The 21,799-nt window shown below is 42.8% G+C and overlaps 2 non-coding genes across 2 annotated transcripts; both read left to right on the forward strand.

The window, feature by feature from the left end:
* Positions 1 to 16,656: 16,656 nt before the first annotated feature.
* On the forward strand, positions 16,657 to 16,793 carry LOC116526752. The gene has a single exon (XR_004258256.1). It is a non-coding gene; the product is annotated as a U4 spliceosomal RNA (small nuclear RNA).
* A 3,533-nt stretch (positions 16,794 to 20,326) lies between these two features.
* Positions 20,327 to 20,490, forward strand: LOC116526780. Its single transcript, XR_004258278.1, has one exon. It is a non-coding gene; the product is annotated as a U1 spliceosomal RNA (small nuclear RNA).
* The last annotated feature ends 1,309 nt before the right edge of the window (positions 20,491 to 21,799 follow it).

Consider the following 21,799-nt stretch of genomic DNA (forward strand, 5'->3'; position numbering starts at 1 on the left):
TCTCACTTATAAATGGGAGGTAAACAATGGTCACATGTGGACATAAATATGGAAATAGAGATCCTGGGGACTCCAAAAAGGAAGATGGTGGGAAGCAGGGGTGAAGGTTGAAAAATTACCTACTGGCTACAATGTTCAATATTTGGGTGATAGGTGCACTAGAAGTCTGATTGTCACCATTACACAATATACCCATGTAACAAACATGTGCTTATAGTCTCTAGATCTAAAATAAATTGAATTAAATTAAATAGCCTGCTATGCAACGAGAACAGAGCTTAATTTCACATCAGGTTAACATGGTAAAAGTCAAACAAAATGTGCAAAATTCTGATTTGCAAACCAGAGGCGGAGAATGTGAGCTACCTGAAAATGCACAGGCATTTTGAGGAGGGGTTTGGACTCCAAGGGGATGTGGATCAAGCTGAAGCTGATGCACTCTGAATCCTAAGGAGGCCAGGAGATCCCAGTTGATACTTGGGTAGCATCGACAATAAATGCACTGAAACAAGTACAACAGCAGACATCCTCCTTGGGCACAGCACTAACCAGATACAGCATTGCCTGGAGCGGATTCATAGGCACACAGAGAAGAAAAGGCATTCTAGCTGAGCCAAAGACTCAAGCTTGAAAGATAGAGTGATGGGAAATAGCAAAACAGAAGACAGAGGCTCGACATTGCTGATACTCACAGAAGTGGACAGCTGCATTCATCCAGCTCAACTGAAAAGCGGCCCAAAAGGACAGCAGTGAAGCAGAATCTTGCAGTGCTCACAACTTTGAGCAGCACCTTTGGTTGTTCATTTTTTCTGAACCCAGAGAGAATCAGAATCCATGAACTACACCAATATGTGGGCAGTTGCTGATGATTTGGCTGTATGGTTAGGTACTTAGAAAAAACAGACTTGAAAGGCTGGTGACAGGGAGTCCTGCAGGAGGAGTACGTGGATGGACATCTTGGAACAGGCTTACAATAATCTAAGTGAGGCCAGGCGCAGTGGCTCACACCTATAATTCCAGCATTTTGGAAGGCTGAGACGGGTGGATCTCCTGAGGTCAGGAGTTCGAGACTGGCCTAACATGGTGAAACACCATCTCTACTAAAAATACAAAAATTAGCTGGGTGTGGTGGTGCACGCATGTAATCGGGAGGCTAAGGCAGGAGAATCACTTGAACCCAGGAGGGGGAGGCTTCAGTGAGCCAAGATCGTGTCATTGCACTCTAGGTTGCATCTCAAAAAAAAAAAAAAAAAAAAAAAAGAGGATTTATGTGAGACACAAACCCACGGTAAAAAGGATATCAATAACCTTGTAGACAAGTTGGCAAGCTCTGTGGATGTTGGTCAACTTCTTCTGCCAGCCATCTCAGTGCCTGAGTTCACATGCAAACTGCCCTGGGTGGCAGGGATGGAGAGCATGCATGGCTTCAACAGCCTGGACCTTCCCCAGCCAAGGCTAGCCAGGTGCCAACTCTGCCAGCAGCAGAGACCAATATGGAAGTTCACTACTGCAGCATTCCTTGGGGAGACCAGCCAACAACCAGTGGTAGATTGATTACATTGGACCCCTTCTATCATAGCAGGGGCAAAGATTCATTTTCACTGAAATAGACACCTGTTCTGTATGTAGGTTCATCTTCTGTCTCCAAAATGCTTTTGCTGGCACCACCATTTATAAACTCAAGGAATGCTTTATTCCATGTCACAACCTTGCCCCTACATTGCTCCTGATCAAGAAATGCCTCTCACAAAAACATAAATGCATCATTTGGCTCAGACCCATGGAATTCTCTGGCTCTGCCATACACTCCATCACCTGGGAGGAGCTGGCCTAACAGAATGGAGAAATAGTCTACTGAAGGCTTAGTTACAAAGCCTTTGAGGAGATGGCGCCCAGAAAGGATGGAGTTCTCCCTACAGGATGCAATCTATGCTTTGATTCAGCAGTCAATTTCTCGTGCTGCTTATCCTACAGCTAGATTACATGGGAGGAGGCAAGCAAGATGGCTGAATAGAAGCCTGCACCATTCACCCCACCCATACCCCTCACAAGAACACCAAATTTTAACAACTAACCACATGCAAAATGCCGTCACAAGAATGAAAAATAAGGTGACCTGCCACAGTACCTGATTTTAACTTCAGATCACGTGGGGAAGGAATCAAAGGGTGGAAGTAGGTTTGGCTCCTCTCACTATGACATCCAATGACCCACTTGGAGGATTTTTTTTGCTTCCCATCCTGGCAACTTTAAGCTCTGCTGCATTGGAGATATTTGTCCTAAAGGGGGAAATGCTTGCACCAGGGGACACAAGAATGATTCCATTGAATTAGAAGATGAGATTACCACCCAAACGTTTTTTACTTCAGTGGAGGCCAAAGCAGTTCCACCTTGGATACTAATGAACCATGTTAACTTCTGATTAATTCCAGTTCCCAAAAGGCCTCTAAGATTTCCAGTTTATTTATCACTCCTTATGTAACAGCATGCATTTACTATAAATTCTAGCCTTAAATCAAAAAACCTTGCTGCTCTCACATATCAGTGGTCCTCTCTATCCCTTCTGAACCACCTTCCCCTATGGTACAGAAACCCTAGGTCTGGGGCAATAATGGCACAGTGACCCACCATCTTGTCTCCCCACCGCCCAAGACACAAACATGGCTTCTGTTCATAAATCCCTATTAAATGTTTCTTTCTAAGAAACTGAAAATTTTAGCCCTTTCCTTCAGCCTTTCAGCTTCCTCGGACTTTGGGGGCAGGTTTATATAGACCTGTCCATAATGGACCAACATTTTTTTTTTTTTTTTGAGAGGGCATCTTGCTCTGTCACCCAGGATGGAATGCAGTGGTACGCTCTCGGCTCACTGCAACCTCTGCATCCTGGGTTCAAGTGATTCTCCTGCCTCAGCTTCCTGAGTAGCTGGGATAACAGGCATGCACCATCACCCCTGGCTAATTTTTGTATTTTTCGTAGAGACAGGGTTTCATTATATTGACCAGGCTGGTCTCGAACTCCTGACCTCATGATCCACCTGCCTTGGCCTCCAGAAGTGCTAGGATTACAGGCATGAGCCACCACACCTGGCCATCACGGACCAGCTTCTTATGTTACCAAACTAACAAGCAAAGAAGGATGCACCTCTACTGGTTGGGGAGATTGATCCTGGTCATCAAAGGGAAATAGGGTTGCTATGACACTATGAGAGCAGGAAGGCTTGTGTCTGGACCAGAGTTTTCTGCAGTTCCTCTCAGTACTTCCAGGGAAAAATACAATGTCTGTCTGTCTGTCTGTCTGTCTCTCTCTCTCACACACACACACACACACACAGACACAGACACACAAACACACAGACACACACACACACAAATAGGAAAAAGAAAAGACAGGATCATTGACAATCCCAATCCTTCAGGAATGGAAGCTTGGATTTCACTGCTAGTGGATTTTTCCAGCTGAGGGCTTAGCTGTGAACAAACAAAACAGGCTGGTTGTAGAAGAAACTCATATCAGCTGCATACTTATGGCCAGTTATAGAAGCAAGGATTGTAGCAACCATGAATAACTTTTTTGCTCGAGAACCGTGTGTGTATGTGTGCTAAGTGCACTAATTTTTTCCCCTAATACCTTACACAAGTCTTGTCAGTAGCAGTCAAATTTACAATTTAGTCACCAAGTAACAGAATATTCTGCTGGGACTATGACTGATTTGGGAGGGTAATCAGTATACAATGACTATTGGAACGTTGAGTCCTCTCACTGTGGGCAGAGGGTGAGTGTCTTCACTTGAATGAAAGATGGTTGTATGTTGTTACGTGGAAGCATAGAGTTGTGTTCTTGGCTGAAATTCAAATATGCATAGAAGAGTGTGAATGAAGACTGCATAGCTAACAAGTGGATTGTGCCAGTTTTTGAACAATTAAATTCCAACTTCAAACCCACACGTCCGTGCTCCGCTTGGTGATGCACCCGTGTGTCCCCTTCACAGCTGCTCCCATGAGAATCTACACTGAGAAAATCAGGAGGCCAGAGGAGGCAGCTATTTTCCTGTGGTTGCTTCCTATTCTCTCATCATGGTCACCCCAGCAATTCTCTTTTGCCTCAGCAGTGATGGTTTATTCCAGAAACAGCAGTTGATCACAATTTACCGTTTTTTCAATACTCACAAAACCAGCCCCACTGAGCCCCCTCAATGTCACCAAAATCAGGACCAAATCATTGCTTCCTTGGAGGTCTGAAGTTTTGACTCTGTGGGACCTCTTCTCCAAACTTCTAAGTTTTAATAATTCCAATCTTTTTTCTTTGTTCCTTCTGCCCTAGAGATAGCTGCTTCCTGCAGCGTATCCCTTCATGATATCTTACTGTTTTTTTTTCCCCCTAGGGCTTCAACATGTCACTGTCACTTTTCTATACCCAATCAGGAGTCAGTAAACTTTTTCTGTAAAGGGGTAGATAGTAAATATTTTAGACTTGCAGGTTACACAGTCTCTCTGTTGCAGCTACTCCACTCTGCCATTTTAGCATGGAATCAACCATAAACAGTGCTTAAATATATGGTTGTAGTTGTGTTCCAATAAAACTTTATTTATAAAAAATAAGCAGTGGACTAGATTTGGCAGACTTGTATTAGACTATTCCTGTTAAAATAAGTGGTATGGTATTCTATCTCCTGACTGAATTCTGACCAACACAGTGGGCAAGAGTCTTAAAACCTGACCAATTAGATTGTCACATCCTAATGATGGATTCTGAGCAGGGTTCTGATCCCAAATTAGAACAATCAAGGCCAGTAGAGACTTCAATGAAGGACAGTTGTTGCTGGTGCCTGAGAAAAGGTGTTCTTACTGGCTATACTCAAAACTACAAAGACAAGTTTTCATGGAGCTGCTAACATCATTCTGCCACCAAGAGGGGATAGTCTATCTGAAAATAGAATCAATATATATAGACATTCAGTGAAGAACACAAGACCTTGTTCTGATGAGATTGTTGAACCCCTAGATCAAGCCATGCCTGAAGCCCATTGTTTAAATTATGAAAGCCAATAAATTACATTTTATCTTAAGCATTTTGACTTCAATTTCTATTACTTGGAACTGAAGGAGTTCTAACTAATACAAAAGCACACAAATATACATGAAAACGCATGGGACAAAATCTCTTAGATCACCATCATTTATGCATTTATTTGACAAATATACATGAAGTGCCTAAGTTTGTCAGATACTCTGCAGAGATAAAATGATAAGCCCTGTCCTCAACAAATAGTGGATTATTTTTAGGAAAATGCTGCTCAAGCCTTCTAACATGTTGCATTTTTACAACAAGGAAATTAACCAAGTCCCTGACAACTTTGTGTTCCTGGCACACGAGTCATAGACAGCCTGCCTCTGGACTTCTTTGTGTTTGTTTAGGCCACTTGTAAACTGCCTATCTATCTATCTATCCATCCATCCATCCATCCAATTTTTTTTTGAGACAGAGTCTTGCTCTGTCACCAGGCTGGAATGCAGTGGTGCAATCTTGGCTCACTGCAACCTCTACCTCCTGGGTTCCAGCGATTCTTCCACCTCAGCCTCCCAAGTAGCTGGGACTATAAGTGTGTGCCACCACGCCCAGCTAATTTTTGTATTTTTAGTAGAGATGGGGCTTCACCATGTCGGCCAGGATGGTTTGGATCTCTGACCTCATGATCCGCCTGCCTAGGCCTCTTAAAGTTCTGGGATTACAGGTGTGAGCCACCGAGCCCAGCCATATATTTTAATCAAAGCTTGAACTTTTAGATACTCTATCCCGAATGACTACAACTCTCAATCCATAAACTCTAGTGTTTCAGAAACCAAAGCTTTCTTATTTTCTATAACTCTGTTTAATTTGTATTTCAAGCCCATTCCTATGGTCTGAAGGGCTCAGGTGCTTCCCTGCCCTTCTTCCACTGTTGTGATAAGGTTCTATTGGTTTTACATCGTCTCATTGAATCAAGGATGAAGGGTACATGGTGTCTGGTCCATGATAGCTGAGCCACTGAGCACACATGAAGCTCATCTTGCTTCTGTCCCCTATCCCCTCCAGACCTTTGACAGGCACTGCTAGTGTCTCTCCAAGTATTCATCTCTCCTTCCTCCTTAGTAACACAACTCCATTACAAAATGTGAAACTTCTCAGTCTCTGTTTCAGCTAGATATGGCCATATGCCTAAGTTTTGCCTAGTGACATTCAAATAAATATGTATAGGTGACTTCTGAGGTAGACCTTTCAAAACGAGTTGCTTGGGCTGGGAGAAGCACCCTTTCAACCCTCCTGCTGCAAAGAAGGCAGATGTGATGGCTGGTGCACTGGTAGCTGCATTGGACTATGAGGTGACTTTGAGCTTGGAAGCATAAGTGAAGATGGAGATACAAAGAGACAGAAGTCCTTATAACTTGGTGTTCCTGGCACACCAGCTCTAGACTACCTGCCTCTGGACTTCTTTGTGTTTGTTTAGGCCACTACGTAAACTGCTTAAGCCACTATTTGATGAGACAGTAGTTTGTTACTTGCAGCCAAATGCAATTACTGTTTCAAAATCTGCTAGCTTCCCCCTGCTGCTTTGGTGTCAGCTCAGAAGCCTAGGCATCTTTGCAAGGTCCCTTATTCTAAGTCTAGAGTAAAGACCTCTGTGCTCAAACCCTGTTCTCATCAATGGGTTTTGAATTTTGAAGAGGGAGGGAGGGAATGAATATGAGTTGGGGACTGCTGAAAACTAACAGCAAACTATTCCTCAGCTTCCTCCAAAAACATTAATTTTTTTTCTCTTTTAGGAAAACCCTAGCAACAATTTCCGCAGAATAATACTGCAAGGAGTTGTAAGTTTCCATCTAATAAACACTGCCAATGAGAAATTTATAATACATGAAAGTAACCCAGAAAGCCATAAAATCAGACAGATTCGGAGTAATACCATAAACCTTGTTGTGAAGAAAAATAATTGTCAAGTTGATCTTTGAAGTGAAGAAAATAAGAAAGCAGGGGAACAGGGTCTAAGAACATTAAAATGGATTATCTCCCCCCAAAAAGGGATGATTAAACATGCTAACACACAGAGATTTCTGTCTCTGCCCTGAGGCCGCTGTGCATGATGATTTGTTGTTTTAGAAAACTTGTGATTGCTTGGAAGTGTTTTAAATGATTAAGAAGCAGAGATGTGTCGGATAACAAAGGAAACAACAGCTTCATATTTTATTGTAAACTATGCATGACTTAAAAGTCAGACTGAGCTTCTAATCAAAACATGAAATAGGGAGAGAGCTTGCAAATAATATTAATTATTAATATGAGAGTGCCTAAGGTTATGAATTCTTCAAGTGTTCCTGAAAATCTGCAGGAATTTCTCAGATAACACTGGGAGGCTATATATTTTCACTTCATTCCCCCTCCGATCCTTTTAAAGAAATATTTAATGTAATCTCAGGGTCAGGATCTTCTAAAGGAAGGAAAATGAATTTGAGTTGTTACTTTATAAGCTACTGCAGAAAACAACAAATAATATAAGCAATTTGTTTTTAAGTAACTAATAAAGGAATGGCAATTCATACCCGTGGCTTTGTTTGACCCTGGGTCACTGGACACTCCTACACTGGCATCATGGTTAACTTTGCCATTCACTATTGAAGGCCAATACATGAGCACACTTCTCTAGTGAGACCCTATTTTCTATTCCCCTTCATGACATAATTCTCAAATCAATGATTTACAAACTCCAGATTTTGCTTTTAGCATATGTCAGCTTTGTGGTAGCATTAAAAAAAAAAAAAGCAGGGAAGGAAGGATAAAGTTTGAATCAATGCTACATGAATTTTCTCAAGAAGAAAGAAAAAAAATCCTCTTTCCAAGGGGATACATGAGGCTCTCTTTGTTTCGTCTATCTCCTTTTTAAATAACTGCATCAGCTTACTGTCTAGGATAGAAAATCGTTATCAACATGTTTCAGATGAGGGCATTGAGACAAAAATACTCACATGAAGTCAGATGGGGTGGGATGGGGTGAAAATCAGACTCTGCCAGGCTGGAAATGCCATGCCCTTTCCAGGCTCAGGGTAAGAAATGTCCTTTTACTACGTAGACTCCTTTGTACATGGTTCAGTAAGGCCCAAAACACGGGAGACAGGGAGGAACAAAAGGAAAGTCATTTTAGAGCTAATTTCATTTTTACACTTCAGAAAGTGAAATGGGGAGATTTGACAAGTACCTAATTAATTTGATCTGGGTAAACAGCTCAAATGGATCTTTTCATCTAAAAATAACTTCACTCTGGGACTTGGCTTAATACAGTGGTTCTCAAAATATGGTCCCTGGACCAGAAGCAGTAGCAGCACCAGCACCAAGGAAAACTTGTTGGAAATGCAAATTCCAGGCTGGGCGCAGTGGCTCAAGCCTGTAATCCCAGCACGTTGGGAGGCCAAGGGATGTGGATCACTTGAGGTCAGGAGTTTGAGATTAGCCAGGCCAATATGATAAAACCCCATGTCTACTAAAAAAAAAAAAATTAGCCGGGTGTGGTGGTGTGCACCTGTAATCCAAGATACTCAGGGGGCTGAGGCAGGAGAATCACTTGAACCCAGGAGGCGGAGGTTGCAGTGAGCCGAGATCGCATCACTGAACTCCAGCCTCAGTGACAGAGCAAGACTCTGTCTCAAAACGGAAAAAAAAAAAAAAAAAAAGAATTCCCTCCTGACAAAACTTTAGTAGAGCTTCCCCCAGCCCTCTTCTCAACTAGTCCTTATCCTTGGCCTATTGTCCTTAGCCTGACAAGCCCAGCTCAGTAAGAATTCTGCCAAGCCAGCTCACCAAGAATCGACCTAGCCTTGGTATCTAATTAAGTCTCTTTGACTAATTTTCATCCAGTGATTCCCTCACCCTGCCCATTAGCCACCAATTCCTAGATGCTCTCCTGTTATATTCAGGGTTGAGTCCAGTCTCTCTCCTCTATTACAATTTTTTTTTCTTTCTTTTCAACTGCTATTTTAGGTTCAGGGGGTTTGTGTACAGGTTTGTTACATGGGTAAACTGTGTGCTGTGGGAGTTTGGGGTACAGGTTATTTCATCACCCATATAATAAGTGTAGTACCTAACAGGCAGTTTTTCAATCCTCATTGTCCTCCCACCCTCTGCCCTCAAGGAGGCCCTGGTGTCTCTGCTGTTCTCTTCTTTATGTCCATGTGAACTCAGTGTTTAGCTCTCACTTATAAGTGAGAATATGTGGTATTTGGCTTTCTGTTCCTGTATTAATTTGCTGAGGATAAGTGGCCTCCAGTTCCATCCATGTTGCTGCAAAGGACATTATTTTGTTCTTTTTTATGATTGTATAGTATTCCATGGTATATATGTACCACATTTTCTTTATTGAGTCTACCATTGACTAAAATAGTCTTCCTTTCCTATTTTCCATGTCTGGCGCGAGTTTTATTTGTTACCCTTAACAACTTTCATTCTTTCTTTATTTTACTTTAAGTTCTGGGATACACGTGCAGAATGTGCAGGTTTGTTACCTAGGTATACATGTGCCATGGTGGTTTGCTGCATCCATCAACCCGTCATCTAGGTTTTAAGCCCCACATGCATTAGGTATTAGTCCTAATGCTTTCCCTCCCCTTGTCCCCCAACCCCCAACAGGCCCCTGTCCCTGTGATGTTCCTGTCCCTGTGTCCATGTGTTCTCACTGTTTAACTCCCACTTATGAGAGAGAACAAGCTGTGTTTGGTTTTCTGTCCCTGTGTTAGGTTGCTGAGAAAAATGGCTTCCAGCTTCATCCATGTCCCTGCAAAGGATATGAACTCACTCTTTTTTATGGCTGCATAGTATTCCATGGTATATATATGGCACATTTTCTTTATCCAGTCTATCACTGATGGGCATTTCAGTTGGTTCCAAGTCTTTGCTATTGTAAATAGTGCTGCAGTAAACATACATGTGCATGTGCCTTTATAGTAGAATGATTTATAACCCTTTGGGAATATACCCAGTAATGGGATTGCTGAGTCAAATGGTATTTCTGGTTCTAGATCCTTGAGGAATTGCCATACTGTCTTCCACAATGAACAACTTTATTCTTAATTTCTTTCTCCTAAGTTCATCAGCTCCTCCCTGCTAACCTATGTTAAGTAATATTGGTAGCAACAGATATGTTGGTCAGGTTCATGGCAGGAAACAGAGGGAAGTCTCTACAGGCATGATTGAAGAGAGTTTCAAGAAGGGACTATTTCCAAGGCATGGCAGGGCTAAGGAAACCCAACAAGAGATGATGAAGGTAGCAGGGCTAGCAGCCATGGGGCGGCTCCAACAAACACGCTAGACATAATGAAGCAAATGAAGAAAACAGGTGAATCAGAGAACACACATCACTATAGACATTGTTGACTTGCTCTGGATGTCAATGAAAGAGTTTCTAGTGTTTCCCAGTGGATTAGTCCATTTGCATTGCTCTAAAGAAATACTTGGGCTAGAGGATCCAAGATGGCTGAGTAGAAACAGCTCTGGATTGCAGTTCCCAGTGAAAATGCAGAGGGTGAGTGATCACCGCATTTGCAAACGAATTTTTACTGCCCACAGACCAGAAGATTCCTGGGCAGAAAAGTGCCACGAGTCTCCATTGCGGCTGTTTCAGCCAGTGCAGTGGGTCTCCACACAAAAACTCACACAAATCCAGGTGCCGTTTCAACTGGTGACTGGAATACCTTAGAGACAGAGTCGCCCATTCAACTGAAAAAAAGGGGGCTGAAACAGGGAGCCAGGTGATCTGGCTCGGCTGGTCCCACCCCCACAAAGATCAGCAATCTGAAACGCTCTGGATTGAGAGTTTCACAGCAAGCACAGCTGGACCCTGGATGGTCCAGCCCTGTGGGGGGAAGGGCGTCTGCCATTACCGAGGCAGTCCACCAATACCGAGGCAGCCCACCATTACTGAGGCAGTCCACCAATACTGAGGCAGCCCACCATTACTGAGGCAGTCCGCCATTTCTGAGCCAGTCTGCCATTACCAAGGCAGTCCACCACTACTGAAGCAGTCCACCATTACCGAGGCAATCTGCCATTACTGAGGCAGTCCACCATTACAGAGACAGTCCGCCATTACTGAGGCAGACCGCCATTACTGAGGCAGTTCTAACTATACCCCTATAAACAAAACTGCAAGGAAGTTCACACAGTAGCTGGGCAGAGCCCACGGCAGCTCAGCTATGCCTCTGCTGGCAGACTGTGACTAGACTACCTCCTGCTGGGCAGGGCAACTCTCAAAAAAGGCAGCAGAATGACAGGAACTTATAAATAAAGCCCCATGTTCCCAGGACAGAGCACCTGGGAAAAAAAGGCAGTTATGAGTTCCGCTGCAGCAGACTTAAACGTACCTGCCCAGCAGCTCTGAAAAGAACAACAGAGCTCACAGCCTAGCACTTGAGCTCCTATAAGGGACAGACTGTCTCCTCAAGCAGCTCCCCAACTCTCGTATATCCAGAGACACCTCATAAAGGAGAGCTCAGGCTGACATCTGGCAGGTATCCTTCTGGGACAAAGATAACAGAAGAAGAAACTGCCAGCAACCCTTACTTTTCTGCAGCCGCTGCAGGTGATCCCCAGGGAAGCAGCATCTGGAGTGGACCTCCAGCAGTCCTACAGCAGTGGGACCTGACTGTTAGAAGGAAAACTAAGAAACAGAAATAACTTCATCAGCAACAAAAAGGACATCCACTCAGAGATGCCATTTGAAAGTCACCAACCACAAAGACCACAGGGAGATAAATCCACAAAGATGGGAAGAAACCAGCACAAAAAGCATGAAATTACCCAAAACCAGAACACCTCTCCTCCCCCAAGGGGTCACAACTGCTCACCAGCAAGGGAACAAGGCTGGATGGAGAATGAGTCTGATGAATTGACAAAAACAGGCTTCAGAAAGTAGGTGATAACAAACTTCTCTGAGCTAAAAGAACATGCGCTAACCCAATGCGAAGAAACTAAGAACCTTGAAAAAAGGTTTGACAAAATGCTAATAAGAATAAACAGCTTAGAGAAGAATATAAATGAATTGATGGAGCTAAAAAACACAACACGAGAACTTTGTGAAACATACACTACACAAGGTTCAACAGCCGACTTGACCAATGAAGCTGGCATTCTGATACTTCCAATCCCCTAGTTCTTAATTGGGTCAGAATTTTAGGTAGATAGACACCACCACCCCCAATCCAAATACCTTGCTTTTTATGCTTTCACAGTTTATATGACAATTTCACACACATTTATCAATAACTTCATGAGTGTGGCATTACAGGAATTATTTCACTCCATTTTACAGGTAAGAAAACAGTCTGGAGAGGGCATTGAGATACCAAAGTGAGACCCTCACCACTAGTGGTGGTAGAGCCAGAACACCATCCTGATCTCGCTGCTTCAGTATGTGACACTGCCATTCCACAGCATTTATTCTACATGCCTTTTGTGCAGTCTCATCAATTTCGCTTATCCTGTAGTATCAGTTTTTGCATCCTATTGTCATCCCTCCTGCACCCCCCTCTCTGCCCAGGAAAGCAGTGTCTCAGCAATCAGTCAATGACAATATGCCAGCAATTTCCCAGAGCTTCGTCGTAGAGGAGTCTGTCTTGATTGGTTATTCTATGTGTTTCTTAGGCAACATTGATTAACGATCAATTTCTGCATGACGAGGTAATCATAGAACCCGATGAATCTGCTCAGGGAGAAGAGATGGCCTCTTGAGCAGGATGGAGTGTTCACTCCTATACCAAATTGTCTGTGACTGCCACTCTACATATTTTTAGCTTATGCTACACTGACACTACATTTGTGTTTCCACACTTCTAAAAGGGATATTGACTTTCAGGTCATAGTTTTCTGCTTTGTGATCTATGAGTACATTTTGGAGTAGGGTGTTGCCACCAAAATGATGTAGAATAGCTTTTGGTTCTCAGTTCTAGTTTTGCCAGTGGGAAACAATGCCTAACATACAGCTGGCATCTTAAATGTTTGTTGAACAAATGAATGAATAAATGAGCCCTTGGGTAGTAAGCTTTCTTGGTCCTGGCTGCCCACGGCTTCTTTGTCTACGTTTTTGTTGTTTACATGTAGTGTAAGAGTTCTAGTCTCCTTGGTTCTATAGTGGTTGGGTAGCTTCAATCCACTTTGAAAAATACCTGGAGGGGGCAATAGAGCACTATGGTAAGCTCATCATCTCTGGGGTCCCATGGCCTAGGTTTGACTCCCGCCTCTCACTTTCTACCTCTGTAACTATAGACACGTTTTTATTCCATTAAGCCTCAGTTTCTTCATCTGTAAAAGAGGAGTTCTGTTGTCAATGCCTACTTCATGGGTGGGGCAAGATTCAATGAATCAAAGCATGTTGAGTACTCAGCATGGGGTCCAGCATCTGGTTTAAGTCCTCAATAATTATCACCTTTTATTTCTGTTTAACTCAAGACTTAAGGAAGACTACACTAAGATCAGCCGAGAATGCCTGAATCCACCTGATGGAACAAAAACTCAACAGAGTTTGCTATAGAATTAGTTCAGGTCAAATATTTACAATAATCATGAAAGGAAGTACAAGAGGATTACCAAGACGATTGGTCTGATATGGCTGAGAGCAGGTGTACTCTGGTTGGCTTAGAGCTTGCTTCCTTTGTGTCTAACACATTCTATTGATCTTATTTGCATGTCTCCCACTGTCCTTGGATCTCCTGATCTGTTTTGGGATCGTGCTTTGCACTTATTTGTTTCCAGACCCTCATTCTCAGTCTCTGCTTTGGCAATTCGTCAGAATTCAGATTTCTAGCAAAGAGAACTTTATCAGCTCTATTCCCAGGGATGTGACTTCTCTCCAGGTCACTTTGCAAAATGCCCTGTTTGCCCAGGAAAACAGGGCATTTTGCCCAGTTTTTCCTTTTGGTTATCTCTGCAGCTCTTAGCCTCTTGCCAAACTTGGGGCTTGCACCTTTGCAAATTTTTATTGATGCATAATCACAGAGAGTAAAATGCATGAACTTAAAGGTACAGTTTACTGAATTTTAACAAATCTTTAAAGCTATATCACTCAAATCCTTATAAGATATGGAACATTTTCATCATCCCAGAAAGAGCTCTCATACCCACTTTCAGCCACCCTGCTCTCCAAAGGCAACTGTTGCTTTCTATCCTTATAGATTAGTTTTTCATGTCCTTGAACTTCTTTTGCTCAGTCTTGTGTCTCTTAGATTTATCATGCTGCATGAATTAGAAACTCAGTCATAGTGGCTTACATCTGTAATCCCAGCACTTTGGGAGGCTGAGGTGGAGGATCACTTGAGGCCAGAAGTTTGAGGCCAGCTTGGGTAACATAGTGAGACCTGATCGCTACAAAATATTAAAAAGTTAGCTGGGCATGGTGGCATGCACCTGTAATCCCAGGTACGTGGGAGGCTAAGGTGGGAGGATCACTAATCTAGGGAGGTCAAGGCTGCAGTGAGCTGTCATCATGCTACTGCACTCCAGCCTAGGTGACAGAGGATAACCCTGTCTCTTTCTCTCTCTCTCTCTCTCTCTCTCTCTCACACACACACACACACACACACATACACACACACACACACACACACACACACACACAGCATACAGGCTAGGTGCGGTGGCTCATGCTTGTAATCACAGCACTTTGGGAGGCCAAAGTGGGTGAATCGCCTAAGGTCAGATATTTGAGACCAGTCTGGTCAACATGGTGAAACTCCACCTCTATTAAAAACACAAAAAATTAGTTGGGTGTGGTGATGGGTGCCTACAGTCCAAGCTACTTGGGAGGCTGAGGCAGGAGAATTGCTTGAACCCAGGAGGCAGAGGCTGCAGTAAGCAGGGATTATGCCACTGCACTCCAGCCTGGGGAGCAGAGTGAAACTCCATCAAAAAAAAAAAAAAAGAAAAAAACACAGAACCTTTTATTGCGTAGCGGTATTCCATGAATTCCATGATATGAATCTACTGTGGCTTATTTATCCATTCTCGTATTGATGAACACTGGAGTTGCTCCCAGTTTTAAACCATTATAAATAAAGTTGCAATTAGCATTCTTTTACAAGACTTTTTGTGGACATATGTTTTCATTTATTTTTGTGGAAGTACTTAGGAGTGAAATGGTTGGATAGTAAAGGAAGGGAATGTTTATGGGAATTGCCAAACTCTTTCCCAGTATGGCAGTCTCACTGTGCATTTCCATGAGCCTCAGTTCCTCTGCACCCCCACCAGCACTGAAAACGGTCAGTCCTTTTTATCTTAGTCATTCTAGTGAGTGTGTGCTGATATCTCATTGTAGTTTTAATTTGCATTCCCTTGATGACTAATAATATTGACCATCTTTCTATGTGCCTTACATTTTAAGCTAACTAACATTTTATCTATTGTTTGGAAGAGTAATTTCCCAGTTGGAGTCCAAACAATGGGTGTTACCTCTTTTCTTGTGGAACTCTAAAACCATTCCCTTTCCATCATTTTCTCCCAAAATGTCCCAGTTTGGCTCTATTTCTATGTAAGTATTTCTACATACTCCTGTGCTAGCTTTGTTAAATAGGCCATAAACATGTGTTTGGTGCTTTCATTTAACATCTTCAGGATTGCAATTAAAATCCTTGAAGAAAAATGGTATCTGAAGTTATCTTAAGGCATTCAGCATGGCCCCATTCAGAAATCACGACCTTCCATTAGCATGGCATTAGAGATAATGGCTGGGAGGTGGCTTTTACGCTGCAGTTCCTTAATGATGTTTGCCAGCTGAATGATATGATCAGGCAACATAAAAATGAAATGGTTGTTGCCCTCCTAATAGCAGAGTAAGTAATAGAATAACTACAAGGATGACAAACCTCCACAGAAGGAGGATGATTAAGGATGCTGATGGATGTATCAGCAGGAGAACAGAGATCCATCTCACTGCGGGATGAATGCAAACCTTTTTTTCATGACGTGAACTCAAGCATATAACATTGTGAAAAGCAAAAACTTACATCAATCAAAGCCTGCGGGCAATGCTTCAGAGACATGGAGGTCAGTTTTTTTTTTTTTTTTCTTTCTTTCTCTTTGGGACAACTTTACTTGCTTATTTTAAAATTTATGTACTAATCTATTGATTTATTTCTTGTATCTAACATTTATTTATTTCGGAAACAAGGTCTTACTTTGTCACCCAGGCTGTAGTGCAGTGGCACAATCACACAACCTTGACCTCCTGGGCTCAAGCAAGCCTCCCTTCTCAGCCTCCCAGGTAGCTGGGACTACAGGTGTGCATCTCCATGTCTGGCTGATTTTTTGTGTTTTTTGTAGAGATGAGGTCTTGCTATGTTGCCTAGGATCATCTTGAACTTGTGACCTCAAGTGATCCTCCTGCCTTGGTCTCCCAAAGTACTGTAATTACAGGCATGAGTCACTGCACCTGGCCTGTTTATTTACTTAAAATGATTGAACAGAACAAGTTACTTTGCCAGATTGGAATAAAATAGAGAATGAATTATCTCCACCTTGGGGCAAAAGATAGCCCTAATATTTTAATTGTTCTAATTAATCACCCGCTTGAACTAGGACAAGAAGAAAGATTCTAGGCAGATGGAACATTTGTGAGGTCAAGGAGGTGAGGAAGAAAATGTTGAGCTAGCTTTGCGCAGTGGCAGTACCATAGCCAAGGAGGTTTATCTGAGGCGTGATTATTGCTAATTAAAACTTTCCCAATGCCCTGCTGTGACAACTTGTAATATAGTCGGCATTGGCAATTTTTGACAGTCTGTACAGAGACCGAATAAAAAAAAAAAAAGAGAAAATGTTGGGCTCAGTGGAGTTCAGGAAATTTGTGATTGTGTGTGTGTGAGTGTGTGTTGCCATGGGGAAAAACCTGGAAAAGATAAACAGAGGCTAGTGAATGAAACTCCATGCCCACAAGCTTAGATTTTATGGTAGACCAGGGCTGAATACTCAAATGCCTTCGGAAGTGAAGTAGATAAGTCAATGAGTGAGGATGCCTGGATGTAAGAGAAAACTTGGCGCAAGTGTGGTATGAAGGACAAGGGATGCCTCGGCAGGAGGAAAATAAAGTGGGTGGTCATTACTCATCTTAACCAGTGCTTGGGCCAGGGAAATCTGGGCTCAATGACTGCAGATCTTAGGATTTTTAACAGAGGCTGAAAATTTAAATTTCTGTGAGAAAATTGCAAATGCAGAACACTTGGCAACAATTTCAAGTAAAAAATATACTGTAGTCACTATTGGGTAGATGAGGCAAAACGTGTCTGTAGGTTGGAGTCAGCCTAGGGTCATGAGTTTGAGACACCTGATCGGGGTGGTGATTTAATATGTTGATAGGCCTTCCTAAGGCCCTAGTCTTGCTCCTATATACTCTTCGTTGCTACTGTATCCTTTCTCAGGATGTGCCCTCTCTATTAGGTTTCCCCAGAGGGACAGATTTAATAGGATCTATGTATATACGACAGGGAGTTTATTAGGGAGAATTGGCTCACACGATCACAAGGTGAAGTCCCATGATGGGCCATCTGCAAGCTGGCAAAGAAAGAAGCCAGTAGTGCCTCAGTCCAAGTCCGAAAGCCTCAAAAGCAGGGAAGCTGATAGTGCAGCCTTCAGTCTGTGGCTGAAGACCTGAGAGCCCCTGGCTAACCACTAGTGTAAGTCCAAGAGTCCACTAGTCTAAGTCCAAGGCCAAAGAACTTGGAGTCTGATGTTCAAGGGCAAGAGGAATGGGAGGATGCATCCAGAATGGGGGAAAGATGGAAGCCAGAAGACTCAGCAAGCCAGTTTATCCCACCTTACTCCACCTGCTTTGTTGTAGCCATGATGGCAGCCAATCAAATGGAGCCCACCCACACGGAGGGTGGGTCTTCCTCTCCCAGTTTACTGACTCAAATGTCAATCTCCTCTGGCAACGCCCTCAAGACACATCCAGAAACAATACTTTACCAGCTATCTAGGCATCCGTCAATTCAATTGAGTTGACACTAATATTAACCATCACCTCCTCTGCCTGTGTATACTTCAAGAACGATTTGAGATGCCCTTTACTCATGAAAACCTCATGCTGGGTTGGATGCCCTTTCTCTCTGCTCTTAGGATATGAGGCTTCCCTGTATGCGAGCATTTAATGACACTGCTCTATCATTATCTGCTCACAATCAGTCTTTCTTATGTAGTTGAGCTCTATGAAGACAGAGCTTGTGCTTTATGTATGTGTGTTAACACTTGGGCCTGGCTTGGTTAACATGTTTGTTGAGCATGATTGTATTTTGTGGGCCAACGAGACTGGTGAAGTACATAAAATTTTGTTTGACAGAGGCAGATTGCTTTCCCAACTTTGGCCTGGTAATCTTCAAGGTATGGTCTCCATTTGTAAAATGGGGATAATACTCACTCTGTTTGTTGTGAGGATGAGAGATTATACTTCATTAGCAAATGCTTGACAAACCATTCACTTTTTTAAAAAAAAAAATGAACACTTCTTATTAATGGCATTGGTGTCTATGATGTCATCTGTTAGGGACACATCAGTCACATAGAAGGAAGTCTGGAAATTGTGTGTTAGAATGGTTCAGGGCATTCCCATGGTCCACAGCCTATGATTTACTGGTGGACAGATAGTGTTATCTGTGGGCAGAAAGGTCAGAACAAAGATAATTCAGGCTGAAAAAGATATCCTGATCTCTAGCCTAGATTTGTTTGTGTTGAGGATGTTCCAAGCGGGAGAGGGATACTCTGTTAGATATGGGGAAAACTCTCTCACCCAGGGACATAAACAACGGCAAATGTTGGCAATGGGTATCTCAAACCTATTGAGCCTAGAACAGAAATTGTCAAACACTTCCTGTAAGGGATCAAATAGTAAACACTTTACAGGGCAGACAAGCTCTGTTGCCATTATTTAATACTGCCACCTAGGGCACAAAAGGAGCCATAGACAATATATAAATGAATAGCCATGACTATATTCCAATAAAACTTTATATATAAAAACAAGTAGAACAGACACTTTACAAAAGAAGACATACACGAGGCCAATAAACATAAAAAAATGCTCATCACCACTGGTCATTAGAGAAATGCAAATCAAAACTACATTGAGATACCATCTCACACCAGTTAGAATGGCGATCATTAAAAAATCTGGAGACAACAGATGCTGGAGAGGATGTGGAGAAATAGGAACAATTTTACACTGTTGGTGGGAATGTAAATTAGTTCAACCATTGTGGAAGACAGTGTGGTGATTCCTCAAGGACCTAGAAATAGAAATTCCATTTGACCCAGCAATCCTATTACTGGGTATATATCCAAAGGATTATAAATCGTTCTACTATAAAGGACACACGCATACGAATGTTCACTGCGGCACAGTTTACAATAGCAAAGACCTGGAACCAACCCAAATGCCCATCGATAATAGACTGGACAGGGAAAACGTGGCACATATACACCATGGAATATTATACAGTTATCAAAAACGATGAGTTCGTGTCCTTTGTAGGGACATGGATGAACCTGGAAACCATCATTCTCACCAAACTGACCCAAGAGCAGAAGATCAAACAGCACATGTTCTCACTCATAGGCAGGTGTTGAACAATGAGAACACATGGACACAGGGAGGAGGGCATCAGACACTGGGGTCTGTTGTGGGGAAATAGGGGAGGAAAAGTGGGGGGTTGGGAGCTGAGGAGAGATAGCATGGGGAGAAATGCCAGATATAGGTGAAGGGGAGGAAGGCAGGAAATCACACTGCCATATGTGTACCTATGCAACAATCTTGCATGTTCTTCACATGTACCCCAAAACCTAAAATGCAATTTAAAAAATAAATAAATAAAAATAAAAACAACTAGAGGGCCAGATCTGGCCTGCAGGCTAACCCCTGTTAGGTTTACCAACCCCTGTCCTAGAGCCTTCAGATCCCATTGATGTGGTAAGAGCTACAGAGGGGCATTGTTTCAGAAGACCTTAAGGTCTCCTCTGCTGATTGGGGTAGAAGTAAAGTTGGAATTCTCTCTCCCCTGTCTTTTTGATATTGGATACATGTAATTTGGTATTTGCTAACTGGTGCCGTAAATGGGGGGATTCAGGGTTATGTCTCTGTCAACGAAAAGAGTCAAACTCTGTAAGATATTTGAAGAGATTTATTCTGAACTGAATATGGGTGACCATGGCCTGTGACGCAGCCCTCAGATGTCATGAGAACAGGTGCCCACGGTGGTTGGGGTGCGGCTTGGTTTTATACACTTTAGGGAGGCATGAGACATCAATCAAATACATTTAAGAAATACGCTGATGATACTTACCTGGCAGGGGAGATGCCATGATCACGAAGGTGGTTTTCCCAGGGCGAGGCTTATCCATTGCACTCTGGATGTGCTGACCCCTGCGATTTCCCCAAATGTGGGAAACTCGACTGCATAATTTGTGGGAATGGGGGACTGCATTCGCGCTCTCCCCTGTATAAAAAAACAAACATTGATTTGGTTCAGGAAGCCGAGACAACTCAAAGCGGGAGTGGGGGGGCTTCCAGGCCACAGGTAAATTTAAACATTTTCTAGTTGACAATTGGCTGAGTCTAAAGACCTGAGATCAAAGGAAAGGGAATGTTAGGTGAAGGTAAAAGATTGTGGAGACAAGATCCTTTTGAAGTCATATAGTGGCTGCCCCCTTAGAGACAACAGATGACAAATGTTTTCTATTCAGATCTTTAAAAGTTGCTAGCCTTTTAGTTAATCTTTTTAGGACTGGGAGGGCATGGAAGAAAAAGATCTTGCTGTGTTAACAGAATTTCTTTACAGATGCAAATTTTCCCCCACAAAGGACAGCTTTGCAGGGCCATTTCAAGATATGGCAAAGAAACATGTTTTGGGGTAAAATATTTTGATTTTCTTCCTTGTCTCCTAAGGTTATGTCAGAGTCAGATTGGAAGGTAAGTCACAATATAGAGGGTACATAAAACCCATCTGATGAGAATTTATGGTTTGTAGGGCATGACTCCCCAGACCCCTTAGATAGGAATTTGGATAAGATGAAAAATCAGAGCTTAGTTCTCATCTCTAACACCAGGATTCCGGAAGTACCCCAGTGGAAGGTTTAAAAAACCCAGGCTTGGGGGGGCCAACCTGGGTTTGAAACACATCTCCATTTGCCAGCGATGTAATCCTGAGTGAGTTATGGAACTCCTGTATGCTTCAGTTTCCTCATCTGTAGAATGGAAGTTATAATACCTATTTTGTAGGATTGAGAACATTAAAGGTGAAAACAACATGCAAAGTGATGAGTTGGGCTTCTCAATCTCAACACTTGACATTTGGGGCTAGAAAATTTCTTTTCCTGGGGGTGCTGCACTGGGTGGAAGGATGTTTATCACATCTCAGGCCTCTACCTATAAAATGCCAGTGGCACCCCTCCCCCAATTTTGACAATCAAAAATGTCTCTGGACTAGTGCCTGGACTCTTCCTTCAATCCTCCAACGACTGTGGCCTTTTGGGTTAAATCGCTGACTATTCTCACCAAAGACAGCTCTGCTGAGAGCAAAGAAAGAAGAATCTTCTAGGGTCTCTCATCTGAGATCAAGAAAGATCAGCTGCTGGCCCTCCAGGTTAGATAATGTAGCTTGGAAAGCCATATCCATTTTTTTTCTTTACCACAAGGTGGCACTCCGATGCCTGCATTGGAAACTGGGTCGGCTGAAGAGAGGGCTCTTTGGACCACCGTGCAAATAGAAAGCCAATGCTCTCATCCATATTTGCGTTACAATCTATGCT

The sequence above is a fragment of the Sapajus apella genome, unplaced genomic scaffold (genome assembly GCF_009761245.1).
Source record: "Sapajus apella isolate SASKATOON/1434 unplaced genomic scaffold, GSC_monkey_1.0 scaffold51, whole genome shotgun sequence".
Classification (NCBI taxonomy): domain Eukaryota; kingdom Metazoa; phylum Chordata; class Mammalia; order Primates; family Cebidae; genus Sapajus; species Sapajus apella.